General features: G+C 52.7%; 1 protein-coding gene across 3 annotated transcripts in view; it reads right to left on the minus strand.

Annotated features, from left to right (window-relative positions):
* Positions 1-9521, minus strand: part of DAB2IP (DAB2 interacting protein) — a 102903-nt gene extending 93382 nt beyond the window's left edge. For 2 of the 3 annotated variants that reach the window (XM_010587667.3, XM_010587668.3), the window contains exon 1: positions 9376-9457. The gene's annotated coding sequence lies outside the window, so the exon portion shown is untranslated. Of the gene's footprint in view, positions 1-9375 lie in introns of all 3 variants that reach the window. The other variant, XM_010587664.3, reaches the window with a different exon arrangement.
* Positions 9522-26584: the final 17063 nt, after the last annotated feature.

Raw genomic sequence — 26584 nt, forward strand, 5'->3', positions numbered from 1 at the left:
GGATTCTAGGCATCAACCAGAGAACAGAAGATTACCCAGGGCCTGGGGTCTCCCCCAGTGTGACTTTGGACCAGTCACTTTCCTTCCCCTCTTGGGATCTCATTTTCTGTATCTGTGAAATGGGAAACAATCTTCTTGCTATGAAGAATCAACAGCAGCCTAAAGAGTGCCTAGCAAAGTCTCTGGCACACACTGGGGCACAATTTCTGCCCCTCTGCAAAAGAAACAAAGCAGGAATAAAGTGGTTCTCAAGCTTTGGAGAGTCTAATTTGGAAGGTCTGAGGTGGACCCAAAGAATATGCGTTTTAGCAGGTGCCTCAGGTGACTCCTCTTCTTCGTACAGGTCGTCCCAGGAGGCAGGCAGGTCAGTCCCTTCACGGGCCAGCCCCTGAGCTAAGACAGTGAGGGGTTCCAGTCATAGACAATTCTGGGACTGAGTTTCCTAAGGAATCCGGAGAAGTTGGAAAGAGGGAAAGAAGAAAGGGGAAGGAGGACTAGGGTGGGTGGGGCTGTGAACAATCTATTAATCTCCTCCCCAGCTGGAAACAGTAATTGTTCTGAGGCTCACACATCCTTCATGTGCTAACAAACTGCAGCTGCAACACGTACAACGCTTTGATTATGAATGTCAAAAAGACAGAGCATGAAATTAACTTCCCCTTAGTCAGTGGGCATAGGGAGAAGCTACACTAACTAATTCACTACCCTCGGAATGAAAACTACCCATGACAACATTGCATCAAATTAGAGCCGGCGCTACCCGGGTGGCATCTGTATCTCTGCCCAATGTGCTCTTTCAATCAGGCCAAGCCTGCAAACGAAGGCCTGCCTGTGGGAGAAGGGTCAGGGTAACAGGCAGGAGGTGATGGTCCCCAGGCTAGCTGAAGGGTGTCCAGAGCCATTGGAGACAGGGACTGGAAGAGAGTCCCTCAGCTTCCCCCTAGGGCCACCCACTGGAAAACGGAGATGGGGAGGGGGCTGATCCTTGTGCCAAGGAGTAACTCACAGTGCTGACCATCTGATGCAGGGAAATGCAACCCACCCAGACCAATTCCTGAATCGCTAGCCCCACTTGAGAGATGGGAAAACTGAGACTCAGAAAGCTTCAGTGGCTCCACCAAGGTAATCACAGCTGTAGAGCCAGGCCCAGGAGTCAAGCTCCTGTAACTCCCAGGCCTGCACATTCTCCGCTGTAGCCCGGGGAGCAATCGTTATGAAGGGGTGTTGGGAGAGAGAGGCAGCAAAGCCTGCTCAGGCTGCCTTTGGGGGCATCCCTGGGGAGGAGGGCCTTAATGCTGCCCTCCGCCCTGACCCTCTTCGAACACCTCAGCACATTCAGTTATTCACTCTGCAACACTGAGCTCCTCCTCTGCAGGGCACCAAAAGCTCTTCATGCTTGGTAGCGCCTCTGGCCAGCCCACCACCAAAGCACTGTCACCATCTGAGGTCCAAGAACGACAACCCCAGGAGTCAGGAACACGCAGGCCTCCTGAGAGGGCATAGTCGGGGCAGGGAGGAGGCCCTATTCTTGGCATGCCCCTAGAATCAGCCTTGACTTCCAGCCTTGGGTCACTTCTTACCCCTCCTCACAACGCCCAGGGTATTCCTAGGCAGGCTGCCAGGGACCCTTACAAACAGGGATCCTGTCTCCCTCCCCTTGTTCCTCCTCCCACCTCTGCCTGGCACAGAGGGGATGTCTGGTGCTCTACTGGTGGCTTCCTTGAGGACTTGACTCTAAATACCAAGGAAGGTTTATACATGTACATGTCTGTATGGCATGGTGTGGCATGTGTACACAAGGGTGGGCAGCCAAGGCCGTGCACTCCCAGGTATGTGTACGCATGCTGGGCGCCCACATGTTCACATCCACACATGCCCACTGAGGACAAAGGCTGCCTCTGTCTCTGGAAGTCATGGTAATACAAGCCACCTTCCTGGCATGCGCCAACTGGGAGGGGAACTTCTTTATCATTTCCCCCACAATAACCTCCTCTGAGTTTTACAGCCTGTCCTCTGAGGTAGGTGGGTAAGCACGATCACTCACTCTTAACGGATGGGGAAAAGGAGGCGCAGAGGAATAAATGGCAGGGCCTGACCAAGAGCCCAGGAAAGCTTGGTGCTCACTGCTTTCCACTTCACTGCCTTTCCCCTGAGGGGAAAAAAGAGCTGTGCAAGGCATGGGCCACACGTGACTCTGCACCTAGCACTGAGGGGGAGCACGGAGATGAGGTAGAGGGTCCTGTGGGAGGCTGCCTCAGGCTCTGGGGGGCCCCCTGCAGGCAGCAGCCAGCCCCCAAGCTCCTGGAAGGTGGGGAAAGGGTTAATTTCAGGGCAGAATGCCCAGGCCACTCCTCACAGATGGATGGATGGACAGATGGCCAGAAGATGAGAACCACCACAGGCTCTTCATGCAGGACGCCTTCCCACTTGCCCACAGTTGATCATCCAGGGGAGTGGGGCCAGCAGCTCAGAGCAGAGTAGAAGTGAGCCCTGCTACCCTGAAAAGAAGTCACCAGGCCAGTAGGGGGAGCTGGATGGTTTTTCTTTTTGCCTTTTCAGTCTTCCTAGGATCTCCCGCTCTTTCCTGTGGCCTTCTGAATTAGCCATTAATTAGAGCCTGGTAATTAACTTTCTGGTTCAAGTAATACTTTGCAAAGGAATTCCATTAAAGAGTCTATTTGCATATCCTCAACCCTGGAAATAGGCAGGACTACTTGGGGAGGGTGTGAAAGGTCCCACTGTGCCCCTCAGGCCTGGCACCCTGGGCCTGGGTCCTGCCTGGCATCTCCTGGCCCAGGTATATGCTGAGCCCTGGGGCAAGTTCTCCTCAATAAGGTGCTCACAGAACTGGCCAGCTCAGTGCCCACAACCCAAGGCAGAACCTACACATGCACAAACGTATGCATACATGCGTATTCAAACACAGAACACGCTACACAGAGCCACAAGAGTACACATAAACACACACATAAATTGGCGGACACACACACAAGAAGAAAACAGACACAATAATAGCAATGATAGCAAACACTGAGCACTTATTAGACTGAACCATATGCAACTGCAGCTATCTGACAGTTTTTGAACCTACAAGAACGGCAATTTCAAAAGGTCCAAACTAAGTGCCAGTCATTGAACCAAATGCTTTATGTGTATTAGCTCATTAAAAAATCCACACACATATACAAGGACACTTACATACACCATACACTGATCTCCATGAAGACAGGTGTGTACTTGCAAGACATACAAAGACATGTACACACAGACACACACGACTACAGATCTCCCACAAAGAAAGGCTTCTCCAGCCTTTGAAACCCCAGCCTAGGGCTGATCTAGCTGCTGGCCCCACTCCCCTGGATGATCAACTGTGGGCAAGTGGGAAGGCGTCCACTAGCTAATTTCTACTGTTCCTAAAAATATTGCCCAGCTCGGATCTCTGGAAGGTACACAAGGGAGCTGCAGATCTAAAAGGAGGGTGATAAAAATGAGAAAGCAAAAAATAAATTGGTTCTTCTATACGTTCAGGTCACATTCTGTGGCTTTCCCCTCCCTCTCTAGAAGTGAGGCTCAGCATCATATGCTCACGTTCCTGGCTCTGGTTAGCCCTGCCCCCAGAGGTGCTGTGGGCCTCCAAGTACAATACTGGAGGATGGCTGAGACCTGAGAATTTCTGGGCTCCTGGGTTGCCTGGCTTTTGTGCTGGCCCCACCTCAGCCTCACTTGCCCTATATCTAATAGTCCGTCTTCACTGCCTACCTGCCCTGTAGGGTAGAAGACCTCTCAAAGTGCTATGTAATGAAATGCCTCCTTATGATAATTATCCGATTAAGACTCAAATCTAATTCCCATATGGTAAGAGGAGGGGAGGGAAGAGGGAGGGCTGGGTATATCTTCCTTACAGATAATTAATAAATTCCCTGCCAAACCTCTTGTAAGGCAGAGGCCCATTTAACAAAAATCCACCTACATGGAGCCTCTTAGAGCTGAGGAAGACCAAACAGGGCAACTAAGAATCCTATAAGCGGCTTCTCAGAATGTTCAGCAAGCAAAGGGCAGGAAAAGACAAGTCACAGAAAAAGAAACACCACTAGCCATTAAACTCATGAAAACAATGTTCAATCACTAACTAACAAAGAAATGCCATTTTCCTGCCTGTCCAAGTAACAAAGATTGGTTTTAAGTGGTAATACCCAATGTTTTTAATGGTATGAAGAAACAGGTAAGCACGCTCGTGCATCATTGTTGTTGTTGTTGTAGTGCGCTGTTAAGTTGACCCCAACTCATAGCGACCCTATGGGACAGAGTAAAACTGCCCTATAGGGATTCCAAGGGGTTGCTGGTGGATTTGAAGTGTAAACCTTTTGGTTAGCAACCTGAGGTCTTAACCACTTCACCACCAGGGCTCCACGTGCATCATTTAAAAAAAAAAAAAAAACCCCCAAACCCACTGCCGTCGAGTCGATTCCGACTCATAGCAACCCTACAGGACAGAGTAGAACTGCCCCATAGAGTTTCCAAGAAGCACCTGGCGGATTTGAACTGCCAACCTCTTGGTTAGCAGCCATAGCACTTAACCACTACGCCACCAGGGTTTCCCATGCATCGTTAAAATACAGGTACCTAATGGCGGAGATCCTTATCAAAAAACCTCAAACTGTTCGTATTCTTTGATCTAGTAATTCCATTTCTAAGACTTTATCCTATGGAAACAATCAAAGATGTAGGCGAAGATGACTATTCAAAGACTTAAATCCAAGCATCATTTTTAGTAGAGAAAAACTAGAAATAACCTAAACGATTAAAAAAAATTATGATCCAAACACAAGATGGAACAATGAACTTTTAGATTTTTAAAACACATATTGGAGGTATCTGCCTTCCCAGGTGCAGACAGGAACAAAGATTACTTTGGCTGGCTATTTCTTATACTCAATTAGACCCTCTTTACAACTCTATTCACCTTTAAGAATCACAGCAACATCTACTATCTCTTGCATCTCAAAACATCACATGATTGCTTGTTATTATTCCCATATTGTAGACAAGAAAACTGAGGCTTAACAAGATGAAGTGACTTATCACTGCCAATACTAACTACCACTTACTGGACACCTACAATATGCTAGTCTAGCCCTGTCACACGTTATTATTTAATAAAACTTAAGAAACTTTTGAGAAATGTGCAAGACCCTATGTTAGTTGCTAAAGATGCAGCAATGAATAAGACTCTTTCTATTAAATACAAGTTGAGTGTATTAATGTTTCCAACAACATTATTATAATCATGCCCATTTTGCAGATGTGCATAGTGAGGCTCAGAAAGGTTAAATGACTTGCCCAGGAATGACTGGCTCCAAATTCAAAGATCACAGGCCTAACACCACTTCCAGAGACTGTCTAAACTGCACAAACACCTCCAGGTCACCACGCTCAACAGACCAGCCCCATGGCAAGGTAGAGAAGAACTATGATGGGGAGGGAGAGATGGCAAGAAAAGCCAGACATGGGCACCCAGCTCCTCCTGCATCTACTAAGAAGAACCACGGTAGGAAAGCAGATCCCACCTTCCCATCCCTGCAGCTTCGCATCAAGCTTTTTCCTGTCCCTCCAGGTACTGCCTCACCCAAGGGATAGAACTGCGTCCTGTCTCAGGGCCAGTTGAGGGTTCCTAAAAGGAACCAACTTCCAAATATCTTCCTCCATAGTCCTACAATGCTTAGAATCCCACCACTAGTAACTTTCAGGTGTGGGAATTCCAGGCAAGGCACAAATTCCCTAGAAGGGATAATCAATCTAATTCCACACATAATCACCCTTGCATACCTGCACCTGAGTTGCCCTGTTTATAAGCTAAGCTCTGCCCCAGGGTGAATGAGAATAATGGGAAAGGGGTACCGCCACTTCAGGATAACTGCAGAGGTGGGGGAGACAGCCAGAAGGGGCATACTCTCAGCACATGTGAGGGCCAGAGCCACCCAGAAACAATTATCAGGAGAGAAGAGGGATGACATAAGCATAATATTGCCAGCTGACCCTCCTAGCTACTCAGGAACATTAATAAATAAATAACTTGGAAATTATCTTCTGGGAAGGAAGAACCACCACATCCTGTATTGCTCTTACCAACATTAAAACAGCCTTGTAGATGAAGCGGCAACATTTCCAGCCTGCAAAACAAAACTGCTTTTGCCAGCACACCTTTCACCTGGACAGCACTCCAGGCAGCATTCCTGTCTGTCATCCATGAGAAATCATTACCTGTCCTTGGTATTTCATTTCCAAAGACTCCAAAGAAGAAACAAATGTCTGAGGAAGCCAGGTATTGTGGAGACCGGCTGGAACCTCCCCCTCAGCCTTGGGAATCTCTGTTTTCAGGGGAGTGAATACAAAAGCTCAAACCTGTCTGTAACTCTCTGGCTCCCAGAGCCAGTCATGCCCACCAAGCCCTGGCTGGCCTGGCCCCGGCTTCACATCAGCCTTCTCCCCCAACCAGCCAGCTGCAGCGTCCCCACACCTCAGGCAGAGACTCCTTTCCCAGGGAACTGAAAGATCCCAGCACAGAGCCAATAGGGTTCCAACCTCCAGATGAGAGAATTCCAGCAAAAAAAATAACCTCCCAACACAGCGGTTTTCGAAGCATGCAGACAGCATGCAACAAAGCCTCTTCAGCAGCCATAAAGCAGTCAAATTCATCCAAAGCCGAAACCCACGTGCCTGCCCCACAGCGCCCTGTGCTGTTTACCTATATGGGGAGGCTGTGGGGACTAGGGCTCCTACTGGCCACCTTAGAAGCTCCCACCCCCTTCCTTAAAGACCCCCATTCCCATCCCTGTCCCCATCCACACACTGAGCTGGTTTCTATGCACTTACCCTCACCAGTCAGAGCCACAGCCACAGTGAGGGTCCCATGGAGCCATGATTTAACCCCCTCCTCACTGCTAAGCCAAAGGCAGCCCGTCCAGTCCCCTCAGCCTCCTAAAGCACAGTGTACCACCTCGGAGTAGGGGGAGGTGCCTCTCAAATCACCCAGGTTTTACCCTGAGCTTGGGGGCAGGGGATTCCACCACAGTTGGTTTTACTCACAGAACTCTAAACAGGAGGAATCCAGGGACTGCCCCAGAGAAACATCAGCCCACCCATCCCAGCAGCTGCCACGAATCTATTTCAAAGCAAAGGAGAAAATCAGGGGATCCTAGTCCTAGCAAAGCCTATTTCAGCTCCCAGGCTAGGTACAAGGATTTCAAACCCCGTCTGTTTGTCCATGGGAAATCTGGGCTCTCTTCCTGTGCCAGAGAAGCCACCAAGCCAGATTTTGTTTACAGAAAATTAATAAGATAATTCCACACCACTGCCAGTGACATTCTGCTCCAACCGCTACCATTTACCACCACTTCCAGAAACGGGTTTGTAGTTTCACTCCCAACCCCCAGCTTGGAACCCCTTAAGCATGGCAAGGCTGACCTGAGGCCAAGCTGGGTGGGACCTGAACGAGGTCATCTCGGCCTTGCCCCAACCTCTGGCCAGGGCTGCCAGTCGCATGCTTGCCTGCCGGCTTCTGAGTCAGGCTTCCCGCTGGAGGGAGGTAAACATGACAAGCCCGCCGCCGCCTGCTCCCCGCCTGCTCCGGGGAGGGCAGACACGCCGCTGGACCGCCCGCTCTCTCTCCTGCTCCCCGGACAACCACCACATGCAGACAAAACGGGGTACGTACACAAGCCCCCGCATCCGGGTGCAGAGGGTCCTGACACCCGCCAAGGAAAGCGCAGAGAAGGGCATGTTCCTGGGGGACAAAAGCCAGAGGTGGGGGCCCGGTGGAGGGAGGAAGGCAGCAGATCGGGGTGGCCTGCCGCCCAGACAATAACAAAGATGGGAAGTGAGATTTTCAAAGACGCAGTGGCTGCACCCAGCGCTGAGCTCTGGCCTGGCTGTATCTTCCTGCCAGGGCACGCCTGGTCCCCTGGGGCACCATGGTCATCTGAGAAAGGCTGGGGGTCCTGCCTGGGGCTGGGCTTGGCAGCTGGAGCAGGAAGCCAGCTGCAGGCAGCGGTGGGGATGCACTGGAGAAAGCAGCTCTGGGCTGGTGGAAATGAAAGGTCTAGCAATTCTACTTGAGGGTTGGGAGAAGGTACTTTCTGGGAAGATACTAGGGTCAGTTAACAGTCAACCTCGAGCAAGAGTTGGACTATAACTTGAATTTCTCTTCCTGCTGGAACCAAGGGGGAAAAGAAGAGACATTTTCATTCTATCTGTGCCTCCCCTAGCGGGAGTGCCCACTCACCAACTGTACGTACAGGCACAGCCCTATGAAGGCAGATGCCAAGGGCCTGAGATGTCGGGGCCGAATGCTGAAAAGGCTCCTTGGTCCCTGCCCATTCTTTCACCTCCACCAGCTGGGCAGGGACACGTTCTAACTGGCATTGGAATCCACCACTGTGCCTGTGCCCAAGTGGAAAGATGCCTGGGGCTGGCAGAGCTCAAGGAGGAGGAACTGAGCCCCGAGAGGCTGTGTCCGCCCTGTGTCCGCTCAGTGCCCCCGTGAAGACAGGATGGTTTGCCCTTGCTCACTCAAGCTTGCTCAGCTGCTAGTGCGGTGATTCCCAGCAGGCTCAACCAACTCCTCTCCCGCCCCACAAGTCACCTCCCCCTGGAATTTCCACACCTGCTCCCAGCTTGCCCAAAAGGAAATGGGGCAGGAGACACCCCTGGGAGAGGAGCGGAGAGGAGAGGAAGCAGCTGTCTAGGCTGTTGAAGGGGAGGTCCTTATTCCCCTGCCTCAGGCAATGCCCGGAGCTCAGGGCTTGGGCACTGCCCGCTCTGCTCACCCCAGCCCCCAGCAAACCATGCGCCCTACTTAGAGCAGATGTGCCCCCTAAGCAGCCCAGCCTCCTGCTCCTCCCCTCCAGATGTTCACCCTTTTCCTCACCATCGGCGCTGCCCGATCTCAGCGAAACCCAGCCGAAAATGCCTTCTGTATCAGATGCCCAGGGGTTCCTGAAGGCAGGGGGATGGGTCCTGGGGGTGGGGGAGCCACTTCTGTCCCCTGCTCCGGGCACTGCACGGCCCAGGAAACAATGCCCACCTCAGCAAGGCAAGGCAGGACTTCTCGGCGAGGGCACTTCCCGCCTGGCCTCGTTCAGGGCCTCGGGCACCCCCTCCTTACACTGGGGGGGAAGAGAAGGATTCTCCCTTCGTGCCCCCCAGTCCGAGGTGGCTCCACAAGTTCCCGGAGGACCGCGTGGGGTCCCTTCCCCCTTTGAACGCGCCCCAGCCCGGGCTCTCGCTTTGTCCCCGCGCCTTCCGGGGGCGCATCCCGGAGCGGCGACGCGGGGAGGCCGGCCCAGGCGGCGGCGGCAGCGGCGGCGAGCTCACCTCTCATTGTCCGCGGCGGAGGCGGCGGCGGCAGCGGTGGCGCTCCGGAACCCCGGCAGGATGTGGCGGAAGCTGTGGTTGCGGTCCAGCTTGGGCTGGCTCTTGGTGCGCTTGATGGAGCCCTTGAGGCGGCGGCTGAGGAAGCCCTGGGCGCGGGGTGACAAGAAGGGGAAGGGGAGGCGGGGTTAGCGCGCCGGCGGGCCCGGGACCCGCGCGGGACCCGCGCCCTCGCTCGGGCGGCGGCGAGGCCGAGGGCGGGCTCGGGCTTGGCCCCAGCTGCTTGAGGCCCGCGCCGCCCGCCCGCCGACCGAGCGCCGACGGCCGGGCCCGCGCAGCGCGGCCCAGCCCACCCGGCGCAGCCCGCCCGCCAGCCGGGCCGGCCCTGCCCGCCACGTCGCCCCCGCCCCTTAAGCCGCTGTTGCCATGGCGACATCGAGCCGAGCCGCACCGACGGCGGCCGAGGCCGCCCGAGCGCCCCGAGCATAGAGGTGGGAGGGGGGCTCGAGGTACCAGGGGGCGGGGAGGGGCGGGGACTTCGGCGGGGACCCCCTCCGGGGCCTTGGCCGCCAGCTGCCTTCACACCTCCGGGTGGGCTCTCACTTAGTCTTCCTCGAACGAGGTCACGCCCCCCACCCACCTAGAAGAGTCCACGCCCCCTACCCGTCCGCGATTGACAAAGCGCCTTCCCCCACCCGCGAGGTGGGTGCTCTTGGCCCGCGTGGTACAGATAGGGAAATTAAGGTTCCGAGAGGAGGCGCGTGGTCTCTGAGGGCCCAGCCGCCTAGCGCCTGGCTGGTACCTTGGCCACCTGGACCCCATCCTGGGCGCGCAAGCCTAGAATCGCTGTACGCCAGCAGGGGCAACCACTTTGGGGACAGCGTCCCCAACGCCTGTCTCAGGAAGGGGTCCAGGGGTATGATGGGTATGCTGAGTATACCCACTGCATGCTTCAAGATTTGGAGCCAGGTCTGAGCAAGGACAAGGCCTTCTCTGGAGGAGCTACTGTGTGGCCCCATTCATGCCCCATAGCAGGTGGAGGGCCAAGGCAGCCCCTCTCAGCTACTTGGAGGGATATGGGAGGCCACAGGCAAACCTCAGCTGAGGCACCCCATTCAGGCCACCTATGCACGTAACAGGCTGCACTGGACTGAGGAGAGAGCTTAATCCTCTCCCTTTCCTGGGAAGAGCTTCTGGCCTAATGGCAGAGACAGGAAGGAGACAGGAACTCAGCACATGCAGATTGAGCCAACGCTCCCTTTACAGGTGATGGGGTAGTTTGGTGGGCTCAAGGGGCCACAGCCTGGACTGTGCTGGTGCTTGGAACCTACAGACAGCTTGAGCGAGAGGAAAACTAGGGGAGGGAGGAGGAGTTGTCCGAGAAGGGTTCCGGGGAATCACCCACCTCAGCCTCAATTCCAGGTGATACGACAAGAACAGGAGAATGAGATATTAGCTTATTTTCCCTGTGGGTACTTGTCAAAATTCTGCACATGCTCCAAGGCACAGCTGCTCGGTATCACCCATCAAGGTACTCTAATCAGCTGCAGCCCAGCAAATATCTCTTAGTTGTTAGGGGCTGCAGAAGGGACCTCCTCCAGAGGGGTGGCCCTTAGACAAGACAGTGCCTGGCACAGAGAGACCACAAATGGTGGGAGACCAGCAGGAGCAGTAGGTTCTACTGGAAACACCGCTTTTAGATAGAGACCTGAACCTCAGGGAAAGCTCTGGGCTCTCCCACCCAGGGCCTCTTGCCAGGGATGGGGGTAGGTGTGTACCTGGTTAACTTGGGTGGCTTCTCTCACAGGTGTCATTGTCAAGCACATTCCCTCAATGGGTTTGTACTTTTTCTTGGTTTTTATTTTCTACACAGATGAAACTTTCACAATTTTTACACTGTTGTGGTACAAAGAACCATGAAGCATGTTTCACAATTTACGTAGCTCATCATGTAGAAATCTTGACAGCTTTATCCTATTTCTGAGTTAAAAAGAAAAATGTTGCTCCCCTCTAGGAGGCTGGGTAGGACATACGCCAATTCCTCCTCCACCTCCCTACAGCTACCCTTACCTTCTCTTTGAAGCCTACTCTGACCAACACCTCCTCCCACTCCACCTGACAATGACCTTGAGAACTGTTAATACTCTATAACATTCATTCATTCATTTGCCTTTCACTTATTCACCATTTAGTGAGAGTTCACTATGTGCTAGACTGTCATGAACACTATGGGGTGAGCACTGTGTAGATTAACAGGTGGCTGGGGACCTCAGACCTTGGGGAGGGTGATTCTTCAGAGGAACAGGGAGGGCCCCCATGGCCCCCTCCCACACCACACATCCACCCTGGAGGGCCTTGTGTCCCCCAGAGGACCCAGCCCTGGGTCTGCAGATGGCAGGCTTAACAAATGCTCATCATGGCGGAAAGCCACAGCTGGAAGGGGGCTCATATCCAAGGGGTTGTATTACAGAGGGTGACTGAGGCCCAGAGAAGGGAAGTGACTTTCTGAGCTCATTATAGCAAGACTGATGGAAGACTCTGGACCCCAGCCTTGTGGTCTGCCCAGCCTCACAACTTGTTTACTGGTCTCTTTTATGGGGGTGGAAGACCAAAGGTGACTCCCCCAGCCTTGGATGAAGGGAGATAAGACTTTTTTTTCTGTTTCTTCACAAGCAGCTCCTGGTATTTGATTTCTGGAGGCAGTTGCAACCCCAAATTCAGGAAGAAGAACTGGACTTCAAGTCTGAAAATCTTGTCCTAGACCGAAATCAACCTTTATCTGAGGAGCAGTGGGCAAGTTATGTCCCTTCTTTCAGTATAACGGGGTTCTTGCTGCCCGCTGTCCGAGGCTGCTGTGGAGCCTGCTGACAGCTCAGTGCCTGAGGTCTGGGAGCCGGAAGCAAACATAAAAAAAAAACGTTGCCATCGAGTCAATTCCAACTCATAGCAACCCTATAGGGCTGAGTAGAACTGCCCCACAGAGTTTCCAAGCGCCTGGTGGATTCGAACTGCCAACCTTTTGGTTAGCAGACTAGCTCTTAACCCCTATGCCACCAGGGTTCCTGGAAGCAAGAATACTGGGGCTCAAATCCCAGTTCCACAGGCCCCTGGCCAGGAGACAACAGGCAATCTTCCTCACCCCTCTGTGAAGTGGGTTGGGGGTTCAGTAAGCATGAAATAGGGCAATGCAGATAAAGCTCTCAGCACACCACATGCATATAGTAAGCACTCAACAAAAACCAGATGTTATTTTCACATCTAATTGCCACATAAATAGGATTATTTACAAAAATTCAGTTTGCAATAACAGATGTTCAGTCCAGCTCATCAGTGAGGTTAGACATGGTTTCTACAACCACCCCCTTCCCCTCCTACAAACTCTGGGTCCCTCTTAACCACATCCTCTCCATGTGACTTTACCCCACCTTCTCCAGGAAGGCGAACCAGCCCTGCTGACCACCCCCTTGGAACAGCGCAAGCTCTCATACCACCTGGGTTCAAATCTTCATTCAAACAAGCTATAAGGAAAATTACAGACCTCTCTGGGCTTCAGTGTCCCTGTCTGTAAAATGGACTTATGGTGATACTTATTTGTAGGGTTATGGAAAGGATTAAATAAGCTACCACCAGTGAAACAGTAAATATTAAGCTATACATGGTAGTTGCTATCATTATGCTTACTATCATTGATGTTGGCTCTAGTACAACCGCTCTTTTTGCCCTGTGGGTATATATGACCACCTTAGGTGGAAGTCTGGGTGCTCCAAGGGGCCCAAAGGCTGCCTGGTGTTGGGGATGGGGCTTGTGTCATGCCTAATATTATGGACTGAATTGTGTCCCCCTCAAAATACGTGTTGTAAATCCTAGCCTCTATGCCTATGGTTATAATTCCATTTGGGAATGGGTTGTCTCTGTTATATTAATGAGGCAGGATTACTGTAGGGTGTGTCCTGAGTTAATTTCTTACAAGATATAAAAGAAGCAGATTAAGCAAGCAGAGATGAGGGAAGATAGATGCAAAGCCATATGGAGATCTCCAAGGAAACAGGAAGCAGAAGCTGAAGAGACAAGGACCTTCCTCCAGAGCCGACAGAGAGAGAAAGCCTTCGCTTAGAGCTAGTACCCTGAATTCGGACTTCTAACCTCCCAAACTGTGAGAAAATGAATTTCTGTTTGATAAAGCCACCCACTTGTGGTATTTCTGTTACAGCAGCACTAGGCAACTAAAATAACTAGTGAGTGAGTGAACATGCTCACGAAGTGACCCTGGAGCACAAAATGTCATCCAGTTTGGTAGTTCTGAACCCTTTTAAACAACCACTTTTTTCTAAAGCAACCTCACAGAGACTCCTGAGGTACAAAGCACACAGGCAGGCAGGGCTGCTCTGGTGGAAGGAAGCCTCTGCTTTCATTCACTGCAGACAGCTCAGCAAGCAGCCTGCCCAGTGCATGGGAATAGAGACTGCTCTCTCCCGGATTGGGCACTCTGCCTCTGTTAACACAGGCCATGCTCCTGTGTGCTTACAGACAGCTGTGCCACCCGGCTTAGGTCAACTAAGGCTCCATAGCCTGTTGCCACAACCCCCACCTGTTTCCAGGTAGTTGGCTGTGAACAGCTGTGTAGGCCTCTACCCATCTTTGTGACGGCCAACTCACCGTTTGGATGTCCTCCTTTCCAGCTGATCTGCAGGCCCCTGGGCTCCCATCCAGGTCACTGACCAAAACTCAGGGCAGTCCCAAGCAGAGTACCAGAGTCCTCAAGCAACTCCCCATCCCTAGTTCTAGCTGCCACACCACCATCCTGACATCTGGCCCACAACCCTGCTCCTATTCCAGGATGTCCTGAGAGACTTTTCCAAAGGCCTCTCAGGATTCCAGACACATGATTTCTTCATTCATCCATTACAATCGATTCCAAGGATGATGATGACAAACTGCCAGTTATCGAGCTCCTGCTCTGCCAAGTCACTCTGTGTAGGTGGTAGCTTGTAGCTCCCAAACTCACGGGATGCTCGTGCTACTGGTCCATGGCCTCTTATCTGGAATCCTTGGGAGGACACGTGCTTCAGAATTCAGAGTGCTTCGGGTTTTCAGAAGGAGAAGTGGAAGCTCAGAGAAGTCAAGCCACTGGCCAAAAGTGGAAGACCTGTTATATGATAGAGCCAGGACTACAACCAGGAGAGTTTTAGCTTCTGGGGTGGGCAAGGCAGAGACCCATACACATGCACGCATGCGTACACACACACAACAATGGACAAAACAAGAACTGACAGCTCAGCCCATCCTGCCCACACTTGGCCCGGGCACTGTGCTGGGCTCAGGGACCAAGGGCCAGATGGGGGAGGAATGAAAGGGAAGGCACACTCTCCCCATGTGCAGGGCTATCATGCAGGGACTCACAGGTGAGAACATGGAGGTTCAGAAAGGGGAAGGCTTGCTCAGTCCTGGCCTCACCTGCACCTCACTCCCCAGCCAAGACGCAGCACCTAGGGGACCACAGGTTTGTGCTCCAGCATCACCACCTAGAAGCCATGTGACCATGAACAAATCACCAAGGCCTCTGAGCCACGGTTTCTCATCTGAGTGTAAAGCACCAAGGACCATGCCGGGCACATAGTAGATGCTCAGTTAAGGGCCACTTCCCTCCCAAGCCCCATCATCTATTCAGTCCTGCATCCTTCATCCAAGCCTTCCTTCATCACTTTCTCCCCTTTCAACAAACTATGCTGTGCCACACGGACGGTGGACAGGCCTGTTGTGCCTCTGACTTTCACTGAACACTTGGCTGCCCACCCTGGGACTCCAAGACAGTGCTCAGAATGGAGCAGAACTCCATGGGCTCTCCCTTGGCATAGGCCCAGCTCCCCCTCCCGTGGCCATTTCTAAGGCCCATACCCAAATAGAGAGACTTCAAGGAGGGAGGCTGTTTTGACAGGCATGTCTCTCAATGCCTTCTTTCTGGGGCCTTGCCCAAATGCCAAAAGCACATCTAAATAAACAGGAAAGGGATGGGAAGATCCTACCCAAACATCACCACCTCTATGAGAGAAGATATGCTGGGTGCACAGGCTGGCAGACAGATCCGGAGCCCTGGTAGGCTGGTAGGGGCATGCGCCCCACCCTGGCACAGGCTCCTGGAAAGAGCTGAGGGAGAGAAGGCTGCTTCTGGGATCACAGGGTGAAAGCTGGGAGGGTTCACAGACAGCACCCAGCCCAACCCCCACATCATACACATGAGGGACCTGAGGCCCAGAAGGCAGAGGGGCTTGCCCAGAGTCACTGAGCAGTGAAGTGGCCGAGCCATGGTAGAACTTAGGTCTTCTGATTCCTCATCCAGTGCTCTTTGCAGCTCCAGCCTCCCACACTTAAAGAACCCCGAGCTCCCCACATTACCTCTCTCCAGGCCTCAGCTTTCCCCATCTGTAATATGAGGAGTTGAACTGAGTGATCACCAAGCCCCGTTCCAGCGCTGATATTTGATGATTCTATAAAGCTAGAGCAGCTGCTAGGGTCAGGCTGCCTGGGCTTTCCCAGGCCTGGCACTAACAGCACCAAGGAATTCTCTGGCTTTGCCAGAGTCCTTCAAATCAGCTATTCCTCCTGCCTTTCTTCCAGGGCTCTACCCTCAGCAAGCCATCACGCTTGCCTGGCCTCCTCCCCTGGGAGGTATGCACCATCAAAGGGGTCCTGATTGGGGAATGCCTCATTGATGGTAGACTGTCAGACACTATGACAGGTGAAAGGGGGGAGGCGTTTTAAGCCAGGATTAACCAGGCCTTCTAGTCTACTCGCAGGCTACCCTACGCCCACAGAACCTGCTAAAAAATCCCAGCCAGCACTCATTTGGACCATAAGACCCTCCACACCCCACTTTACCGAGAAACGGGAGAGCCAGATTACTTGGGTCTCATACAAAGAGAACCAATTCATAGGCCATGAGAGCCCTCAGAGAAGCCCCAGGAGGGGCTTCTGTGATACTAAAGGGCCACTCTTGCATTAAAATATTGCCTAGATAACCACAACTAAACACATTCATATGGAGAAATATGCAGGATTAGTAACATATATATAAGTAAGTTCAAGAGCATGCACGCATATAATTGCACATGGAGTTCACGCCCACAAGGGAATGCATGTACAAGGATACTAGCCTCTCTACCACCACCACACACACAGATACACACATGCACACTGACTGGCACACACACAAAGAGACATATACACAATCATGAAATACACAAATAAACAAAAGAATACACAGAAAGAAGTATACAAATGCACCCACATACTTAGCTGTCATTTAGCAAATACACAGAACTACACTCAGACATAGGCCAACACACCCAAACACATCGGCCCACCTGTGCTGACTTTCATGACCACCCTAGCAGGAAGGGAAAGTGGCCCAGTAAACTGAAAGAGCTAGGATCCCAGATCTCAAGGCCAAGAGAGAAAAGAACCCTGTGCTGCTGCTGCCATGCTCTATGCTCTGCATGCAGGAACTCACTTGTGGCAGTCTTTGAGGATAGCCCCTTTGCCTCTCTTGCACCCTGAAAGCCCATCTTCACAGCTTCTTGACAGTGTGGCTTCTCAGAGTCTGGTAGACTGGCAAGTTCTTCTGTAGGGCCCCACCTCTATCCAGAGCTGGAGGCCTCTGTCAAGCAGTCTCCTTTTACCCATCATCCTCACACCTGAAACTCCACCACTGGACATACTTCTTTACGTGCTAAGGTTACCTCAATTTCTAGGAATCACCAAGTAAAATGCAAATATCTTTTATGCTTCCCCATGAAAAGGCTGGCTGTGGGGTCTTAATGTCAGTAACTCAATCATTCATGTCTGTCTGTTTCCTCTTCTGTAAAATGGGGACAACAGTAGCCACCTCTCAGGTTGTTGTGGCAATTCAATGAGATCACACACGTAAAGAACTTAGCACATTCCCCAGCACACAATAAATGTTGGCTGCTATCATCATTATTATCATCATCATCACTATCATTTTTACTGCTTCTCCTCTGACCACCATGGTGGGCCCCAGCCATTAGCCATTAGCCAGAAGTAGACAGAGAGCAGGAGTTTACAGATGTGACATTAGAAACCAAATCCCCTCCCACAATTTATACGGCGGGTAAGGAGTCGGTCAATGGCTCACTCGAGGTATGTTCCCTGGGCTTTACCATGTGCAGGCTCTGTGCTAGGTGCCAGGGAGGCCAGGTTTCTGCCCTCAAGGATCTCACAGTCCAGCTGGAGAGGCAGCAGTGGCCCTGCCTAGACACCCACATGATCCTGCTGTCTCCAGTCCTGCCCCCTTCCTCTATTCATTCCCAAGGGTATCCAGCGGGATCCTTGAAAAAACAGATCAGATCCTGCCACTGACCAGCTCCCCAGGGCGCCTAGGATGAAGGCCAGACCCCTTGGTGGTAACTTCAAGACCCTGCATGATCTGTCCTCTGGGCTCCAGCCCCAGTGGCTTCGTGGGACTTTTGGACTTGCCAGGCTTCCTCTGCCACAGGGCCTTAGCACAGGCTGTTCCCATTGCCTGGAACAGAGGCCCATTTGCCCAGTGGACCCTGTCTCATTACAGTCTTCTCAGGAGCCTCTGCTGGTGCCCCTGGACTAGGCCGGGTCTCTCTGAAGACTTATCACAGTTATCATTAAACATATATTTGTTTAATGCCCCCTTCCCCACTGGACTGTTAAGCCCTCAGAGCAGGGGCCACAGCAGATTGGGTCCCAAGTACCAGACACCTGGCAGATATTTCATAAATATTTCCTGAACTAATTACTAATTTATGATACGAAAGGAAAAAAAGGAAGGCAGAGAAAGTACTCTGGGAGGGCTTTTAAGGAATTCTACTTGGAGCAATCTGGGGGGCTTGGAGAGGAGGCAGCTTTGAGGACACAATAGAAACATGGAAAGTGAGACAGTAGGTGCAATCACCTGCTGAGATGATCTGTGGCAGGGTAGCTACAAAAGGAAATTCCAGGCAGGATCACAGCACCAGCAAAGGTGCAGAGGTAGGACAAGCAGTGAGTCAGGCTGCCTTGGGAAGCCTCTGGAATTATCACAGGTTCCTCTGACCTTCAAGTTATATACCACTGCCTGAGCCTGGGCTTACGACATGGGGCTTTGCCACATGCCGTCCCCAAAGCAGAGGGCACCCAGGTCAAAGGGGCACCTAAGGAACCTTGAGAGTCTAGAGGGTGAGAGCCAGGCTGAGAGAAGGGTGGGAGGAGCCAGCCCAGCCTCTGGGAGTGGAGTGAGGGTAGAAGGAGGAATTCAGACATCACAGAAGCCGCTGGTACCTTGCCAGTGCCCAGGATTGAGTGGCATCAGTGAATAGTCATCAGACAAGTGTTTCTGAGGTCTGGGATAAGAATGTGACAACCCAAGCAGCCAGGGAGCAACTCACTGCCCTATAAATCCTCCGGCTGATGCCTGCCTTAGTATAATACGCCTGCCCCAGAAAGCTGAACAGCCACCAACACCTCACCAACTCATTAAGCCCTGAGCCAGCTCTGACTTGGGGATGGGCATTTGGGCACCAAGAGCCACGTGGCTACAGGGAACCCAACTCTGCCAGGCAGCCTCATCCTGCAGGAGGGTCTCAGCTTTGTCCCTCAGCCACCCTTCCAGGCCCTGTTGCTGAGGTCTGGCCCCAGGCCAGCCTTTCCTGGGGCGACTCACTAACTTCAGTGATTATACCCACCAAACTTCCCCATCCTATGCTCCTTGCACCCTGCATGAATGAATGCTCTCAGCAGAAGCTGCCTGGCAGAGTGGCGAGGAAACTACACTCAAGTGTCAAGAAATCTGGGGTCAAAACCCAGCTTTGTCAAAAATAATAATGAGGGCCATTCCAACATGAATGAGAGTAGGCCAGATATATTTACTAAGCCCTGTCTAAGCTTCAGGCACTGTATTAAGAGTTTTACATGGCTTATCCCTTTTAATTCTCACACCTCAATGTGCAGAAGAGAGAGTAGAGGCTCGGAGAGGTCAAGCAACTTGCCCAGCATCTCATAGCCAGGAGGTGGCAAAGCTGGGCTCAAACCCAGGCAGTCTAGGTTAATGCACTGAGGCTCTGAGCAAACCCCTTCTTTCTTGACTCAGTTTCCTCATACGTACAATGTGGGGATTGGTCTAGCTGATCTCTAAATCCTTTCCAGTTCATGCTTGTCCCGCTTTCCCCACCCTGGTGATCCTTTGCAAGTGACAACAAATGGAAGGGGCCTTCTAGAGACAACAGCTGGCCCAAAGGAGAGGTGCTAATGGTGGCACTTTAGGCTCTGCTAAGCTGTAGGGAGCTGCTGTTGGGTCAGATTGCCCAACCCACCCTTCCAGATACCCAGCGAGCGTGGCGTAGCCTCACAGCAGCGAGGCAGGGAAGGTGCTATAGCATGTTTCTTTTTTGAGCCAAGATAACAGGACCCGAGGGTGCTCCAGCCCCAGAGAGCACCAACACTAGAGGGAGAGAGGTGGGTGGCAGCCCCATAAATCCGCCTGAGTGAACAGTGCTTTTAAAAGCCCTTTTCACTACAGGGTACAAAATGTGCCGTTTTGGGAGAGGATTTTATAGGCTATTTCTCCTCCTGGGTGATTTACTGTCTGCAGGCCAGCTCGCCCAGGAGTCCTGCCCTGAGGGATCACGAGAACCCATGGGGTAGAGCCAAGGTCAATTTCAGTGCTAGGACCAGTGTGCTTGCCCAGGCTCAGTGATGCTCTAGGCAACTTGTCCCAACTTCTCGTCTTAAGCAGGGCACTTGATGACAATCAGGTAGACCTGGGGTTTTTCTCCCCAGTCGGTAGCCACTCCAGCCTCAGATAAACTTCGGTGGAGCTCTCAGCTCCTCACCCTGCACTAACTCCAGTTAATTCATTTATTCCTTCAATCTCTCTCTGGCACATCCCTTCATCCTACAAACCCCACCAGGTGCCCACCACAGGGCAGGCCCTGCCTGCTGCTGAGGATTCTGATAAATCAGAAACCATCTCTGCCCTTGAGAAGGGCACCCACCATCTGGTGGGAGAGACAGTCACATGGTGGGTCGTTAAGTCACAGTGTGATAAGGGCTGAGATGGAGGCAGGGTGTTCTCGGTGCAGAGGGGAATGGAGCCCAGAATGGCAAGAAGGAGCTCACAAGGCAGAGAAATGGGGAGGAATTCTGGGCAGAAGAATAGCCTGGACAAAGGCATGGAGGCTGGGACAGGCCTGGGAGGGCTCAGATTCCAGGCTGGGGAACTGGAGCCCACCCCCTGAGAACCATCTAAGGCGCTGGAGCAGGCGCATAACAATCATCACCATTTTAGACATTCTTTAAGCAATTCTACAGGAAAAGTTACTCATCCCAGTGCAGGGCCTCATGTCGGAAACAGATGTCATTTGTTGCCACCCCCAAAGAGGGCCTCCTAGCTTTGGCAACTACAATTCCCACCCAAGGATTCAGATATAATTACATGTGCAATCAAAACCTAATGCCACCTGACATGGCAGAAGCAATCACTTCATTTTGTATCACAATGAGGTGGGGAAGTGAAGGCATTTGAGCCTTGGCCCCCATACCACGCCCAGCTTCCCAGACCCCCCAGACAGGGCGGGGCCTTCAACGGCCACCAGGGTGGAAGGCAAGAGCAGAGAAGCTCCTGCCTACACCAGAAGTGTCTGCCCTACACAGACCCATGCTGCCTTCTGACCTGAAGGGGCCAGGCCAGCTGGCAGGAGCAGACAGCAGGGGCAGGACAAGATGAGGCAGGGAGATGGGGAGACCCCAGTTCAAATGTCAGCTCTGCCCTTGACTGGCTGTGTGACCATGGACAAGGCACCTCTCCTCTCCAGGCCTGACACAGCAAAATAGGCATTACGATCCCCCATTTTAGACAAAGCAAGGAGGTAGCAGGGCTGGGATTCCAGCCAGGTCATTGTGACTTTGAGCCCAAGCCCTGACCACCATCCCACCTCCCCCAGAATTCTAGCCTTGCCCCCTCCCAAAGAAGTGGTGAGGATGCAACAAGTCACCTATAGACTATAACGGATGGCCAGGAGGCTACCTATGGGCCACAGCCTGTGACCACAAGTGCTGTCAGTGCTGCCCAGCAGCTGCACACTGGCTGACCTAGCCCTGTGCCCACCACCTTTGAGAAGGCTTCCTTGGCCTCAGATCTTACCTCCCCACCAATGTCCCTAATGAGGGTCCCCTTTCAGAGGTCCCCCAGCTCTCTGGTCATCACAGGCCCAGCTACCTGTGCCAAGCCCAGCTGCCAACAAATGCTTCACAGAATTGAGCTGTTCTGGCCATCCAGAGGTGGGCTTTGCTGCTCGTTTAGCTCAGCCAGTCCCCTGTGACCCTGGGCATCAAAACCCCCGGGAGTAGCCTCTCCTCAGGGAGTAGCCGCCCAGGCGTCCACTCGCTGCCCTCTGCTGCCCCCAACTGGCAGGAAACCACCCTGCACAGACACCTCCAGCTCCCTTCATCTGTACTCACCACCTGGGAACTTGGTCTCTGGTCCCAAGACGCCTCTTCACCCCCTCTCCACCTCCCGGTGCAGGGCTAAACCCCAGAAGCTCTGTTGGGGCAGCAGGCGAGGAGTGCAGGAGGGAGGCATCTGCTTGGCTATCTGGGGCTCTGGGGAACATGTGGGGTAGGGGTCAGCCCCAGCCACTGGAAAGGGGGACAGAGCATGGGCTCTGAGCCCTCACAGCCACCTTGTACTCGTCTACAGATGGAAAAAGAGGCTCGGAGTTGGGCAACTTGCCTAAGCGAATCACACAATGGAAGATAGAGGGCCAAGAGTCAAAACTTGCTGCATTTCAGGAGGACTGGTGGGAGGAGGCAACACTGTATCCCAAGGACCTAGAGGGGATGTGAAGAGAGGGGAAAAGGCCCCAAATAACTTCCCACCCACCAGTCCCAGAGCCTGACATTCTACCTTGAGTGATTCAGTCACACTTCCAACTGATGAGGCTCCTTTTGTGCAAGGAACCGCTAATACAGGAGTCAGTCAGCCATTTACACCTAGTGGGAACCAGTTTGTCAGATTCCTTGCTGCCCAGCAGGCCCAGGAGCAGGGCTGGGGGAAATAGAGTTTGCACCGATGGCTTGGGGGTACCTCTGGAGAACCTTAGGGCAAAAAGGGGGGTCAGAGGGTGTCCTGTCCCCTTCCCACGCCATCCTCCCCACTCGAGCTGCCCAAGCCAAGCTGCCACCTCCCAGGACAAGGCAGGAGATTCCAGAATTCTTCCCTCCACCCCTGGCCCTCAATAACTATACCCCACAAGGGCAGTCTAAGTTCAGATGTCGGGGGCAGGGATGGGCTCCTGGCAATCTGCTTGAGAAAAGTGGTTTACCTGCCCCACCCCCATCCTGGCCCTGCCCACTGAGGGAGCTCCAGACTCTCTGCCTGGTAAAGAGAGCTGCTCTGAAATACATACGGCACTCCAGGCCTGCTCTGGCCCACCGCATTGCCCTCTCTGGGGGCCCCATATTCCTGTTAATACAGCCTCAGATTCTCTGTTCTTTGCCACGGGTCTCCTCCCGTTCCATGCACCCATTCACTTCCTTCCATTTCAGCCGCCAAACTGTTCCCAGTTCCAGCTATCATTTGCCCATGCCGTCTCCCAGCTCCTGGCCTTGACAGGGCTGTCCCAGCTGCCTGGAATGCCCTTTTCCCCTCTCCTGCCTGGAAATTACTTCCTCAAGCTCCAGCTGATCTCCCTGTATTTCTAAGGGCAGCAACTATGCTTTAATCCTACTTTTATCCTCAGTGCCCAGTACAGGCCATGACACGTGGTTGGTGCTAAATAAAAATGTATTGAAAGAAAGGAAGAAAGGCAGAGAAGGGAGGAAAATTAGTCACAGCCACAACAGGACTTACACACCACACTTGACTCCCATCCTGCTGCTCACCAGCTGTGAGACCTTGGGCAAGTCCTCGCCTTCCTGAGTCTTGGTTTCCTAATATGTAAAATGGAACTATTAAAGCTGCCTTCCTGTTTATTAATGGGTCAGGCAGCCTCCCAACCATATGAAGTACCACACAGTCCCACCTCTGTCCCAGGCCTCTAATTCTGACCAGGCCTAGGATTCAGAGACTCCAAGTTGCCCTTGTCCCAGTGCTCCGGCCCATGAAGACTGTCCCTCCTACCCTGGCCACCCTGGACAGCCCCTGTGCTTGGACTGTTTGTTACAAAGCTCCCATCTCCCTACAGTCCCTCTGAAGAAAGGGGGCCTCTTCCCAGAGAAGACAGACACAGACCAAAATGATAGCAATAAACAATTGTTAGGTGCCATAGAGTTGATTCCAACCCATAGCACCCACATATGACAGAATAGAACTGCTCCAGAGGGTTTTCTAGGCTATAATACTTGTGGGAGCAGAGCTCCAGGTCTTTCTACCACAGAGCTGCTGGGTGGTTTTAAACCGCCAACCTTTCGGTTAGTAGCCAAGCAATTAACCATTGCACCACTAAGCCTCCTTAATAATCAATTAGGCTCCATGAAAGGCAGAAGTGGAGGGGAGAGAAGGGTGGCCGGGCCTACTGTCTCCACCAACCCTCTTCTCTATAGAACACTTGCCAGATACTGGATCAGGAGACTCCACCTCACATGGCTGAACTGAGCAAGGGACATAAGGTCATGGCAAAATCCTTGTACTGCAAGGAGGAAACTGGATCCCTCGTTTGTGGGGCCCCCAATTCTTGGTCCAGCACTACCGCCTGTCACAGTCAGCCATGCCAACATCCTTCCATGTAAATGTGAATTTAGGGTGGGCCAGAAGCAACCTGGACTGGTGGAGGGAGCCCTTCAGGTACCCTGGGCAAGTCTCTCCTCTCTGGGCCTTAGTTTCCCATACATGTAGTGATAGAGCTGGCTCATCTGATCTGAGCCTGACCAGCTTTCCTGTCCATCACTCCCGATGCCCAATTGAAATCACCTTAGTAGAGAAGGGGCACTAATGGGGGATAGCTGAGGCAGACCTTATAGGGAGCAGAGAATGCCCCTTTCCTGCCTTTCAAGTCACCCTCCCAGGTAGCCTCCAGCCCAAACTGTGGGTCCAGCTGCAGCCAGTGGTGGGGCCCAGTGGCCAGGAGGTAGCAGTGTGTTGATTAGTGGGAAGGAGCCATCAGGTGCCTCCACAGGAAGCTGGACTCTTGCATCCCCATTCTCTCAAGCCCCCTCCTCCCAGGAAACATGACGAGAGTTCAGCTCCAATGTGGGCAGCTGATGTCCAGGTATAGGAAGGAGTAAGGGGTGAGGGGCACTGGACAGGGAAAGCAAGACCTGGGCTCAACTCCAGTCATGCTATGTGAACTCAGGAAAGGACCCTCCTCTCTGGGCCTCTGTTCCCCCTGCTGTACAGGGAGGAGTTGGACCAGGTAATTTCCAACAGCCTTTACACATTGGTGGAGGTAAGCGGGGGTCGCCCACAGACCTGCATGCTTGTGTTTATGTGCCTGTGTCTGTGTGTGTAAGAGAGACAGGGGGCTTGAACATGGGGAGGGTGCAGGGAAGCTGCAGGAGCGGGAAGTGCGGTGAGGGTGAGACTTCCTGCAGGCTCCACTCCTACCCATCATCCCCTGTGGCTCCAGTGTCCTATAGGAGAAAGCCTAAACAAAAGTTTTTAGATCACCAACCAAGACCCCTCACTTTTCTTTCCAGCTCCCTCTCCCTCATGCCACCAAATCTACCCAATACTCCAATCACACAAGACCATTAGCTTGTTACTATTTATATAGCTCCCCCTGTACCTAGACTATTTTTCTCTCCTTGTTCCTCACAAACTCCTACACATCCTTCAAAGCCCAGTCCCAAAGGTCCCTCCTCTCGGAATTCTTCCCTGCACCTTCCTAACCAGAGGTAACTTCCCCTTGTTTTGGGCGCCAATACCATCTTAGGCACACCTCTGTCACAGCATCAGAACAACCTAGGGTGAGCCTACTGAAAATATGTTGAAGGAACCAAAGATTTGCTTCTAGGAGCAATGTGCAATCAACCAGTACTGAGTTTATCTGTGGCTTCTCTCAGTCCCCTGGACGTTCCCCTCCCTGACACTTCTCCTTCTCCATCTTGCAAAAAATAGCCATGAGACCTAATTTCAGCTAAACCTTCAAACACGACTCTCCACTTTCAACTTCCCGAGGAGGAATCAATTTGCTGTCAAGTCTCCCAGAGCCTCTGCCACCTCCCACACTCCGGCCCTGCCAGATTTCCTCAAGGTCGGTGGGAGGGAGTGGGCAGAGGAAAAAGGGAGGGAGGACCCAGCCCAAAACAGGGAGGCCGGGTCTGGGGAAGGCGCTAGGCTGAGGGACTCAGTGGGGAGACCAGTCACAGTCACCATCTCTTTACTCTCCAAACCAAACCATGGGATTCTCTAATATGGGATGGAGGGTCACGGGGCAGCACACTGTTGCTGCTAAGGCCCCTGGGCCTCAGGAAGTGGGGTGGGCACATACTGAGCTCCTGGACTCAGCCTGACTGACAGTCTGTGGAGGTCCAGGGTGCCCAGCTTGCTGGCTGCCTCCCTTCCCTCCTGCACTCCCTTCTAGGAGATGCTACTGGTACAGAGCAGCCAGATCTGGGCTCAAATCTCAGTCTTACCATCCATCTGACCTTGGGCAAGTGACTTCACCCTGCTGTACCTCAGATTCCTCATCTACAAAATGGACATGAGAACACCACTGTCTCCATATTGGTTGTTGCAAGGATTCAAGAGAACATATCTCAGGGGGCCTCATCCAGTGTCCAGTGCATAGTCGGTGTTCAAAAAACATGACCTGTAGTTACTCGTTTGTTCATTTTTTTAGAGCCTGATAGCCAGTGGTCGGAGATGGGCAGAGGTCCCTTTGATCACTTGCTTCTAGCCCCCTTCCTCCATCTTACTCCCATGTGGGCCTGGGGAACCCCTCCCCTGTCCCCCAACCCCACTGGTAGGTATTAGGAAGTTGTATCAGGTGGGCAGCCCTTGTGTGCTCAGCCCAGTGTTCTAGCCTTGAACCCCCTGACTTCTGCTCTGGAGCATCTAGAGAACAGCCCCCATATCTCCTGGTCCTGCCACAGGCTCCTCCATGTTGCCACAGGTCTACAATGAAACCCACCTTGCCCTCTGACCCCAGCCCTACTGGCCTGGTGAGCACAGCTAGTTTAAGCCCCTATCACTGGAATTCCAGAAGGTGCCTAGGCCCCAGGGAAGCCCTTCCTTTATCCCCCGAGGGCC

This window comes from Loxodonta africana, chromosome 9, assembly GCF_030014295.1.
Source record: "Loxodonta africana isolate mLoxAfr1 chromosome 9, mLoxAfr1.hap2, whole genome shotgun sequence".
In the NCBI taxonomy this organism is placed as follows: domain Eukaryota; kingdom Metazoa; phylum Chordata; class Mammalia; order Proboscidea; family Elephantidae; genus Loxodonta; species Loxodonta africana.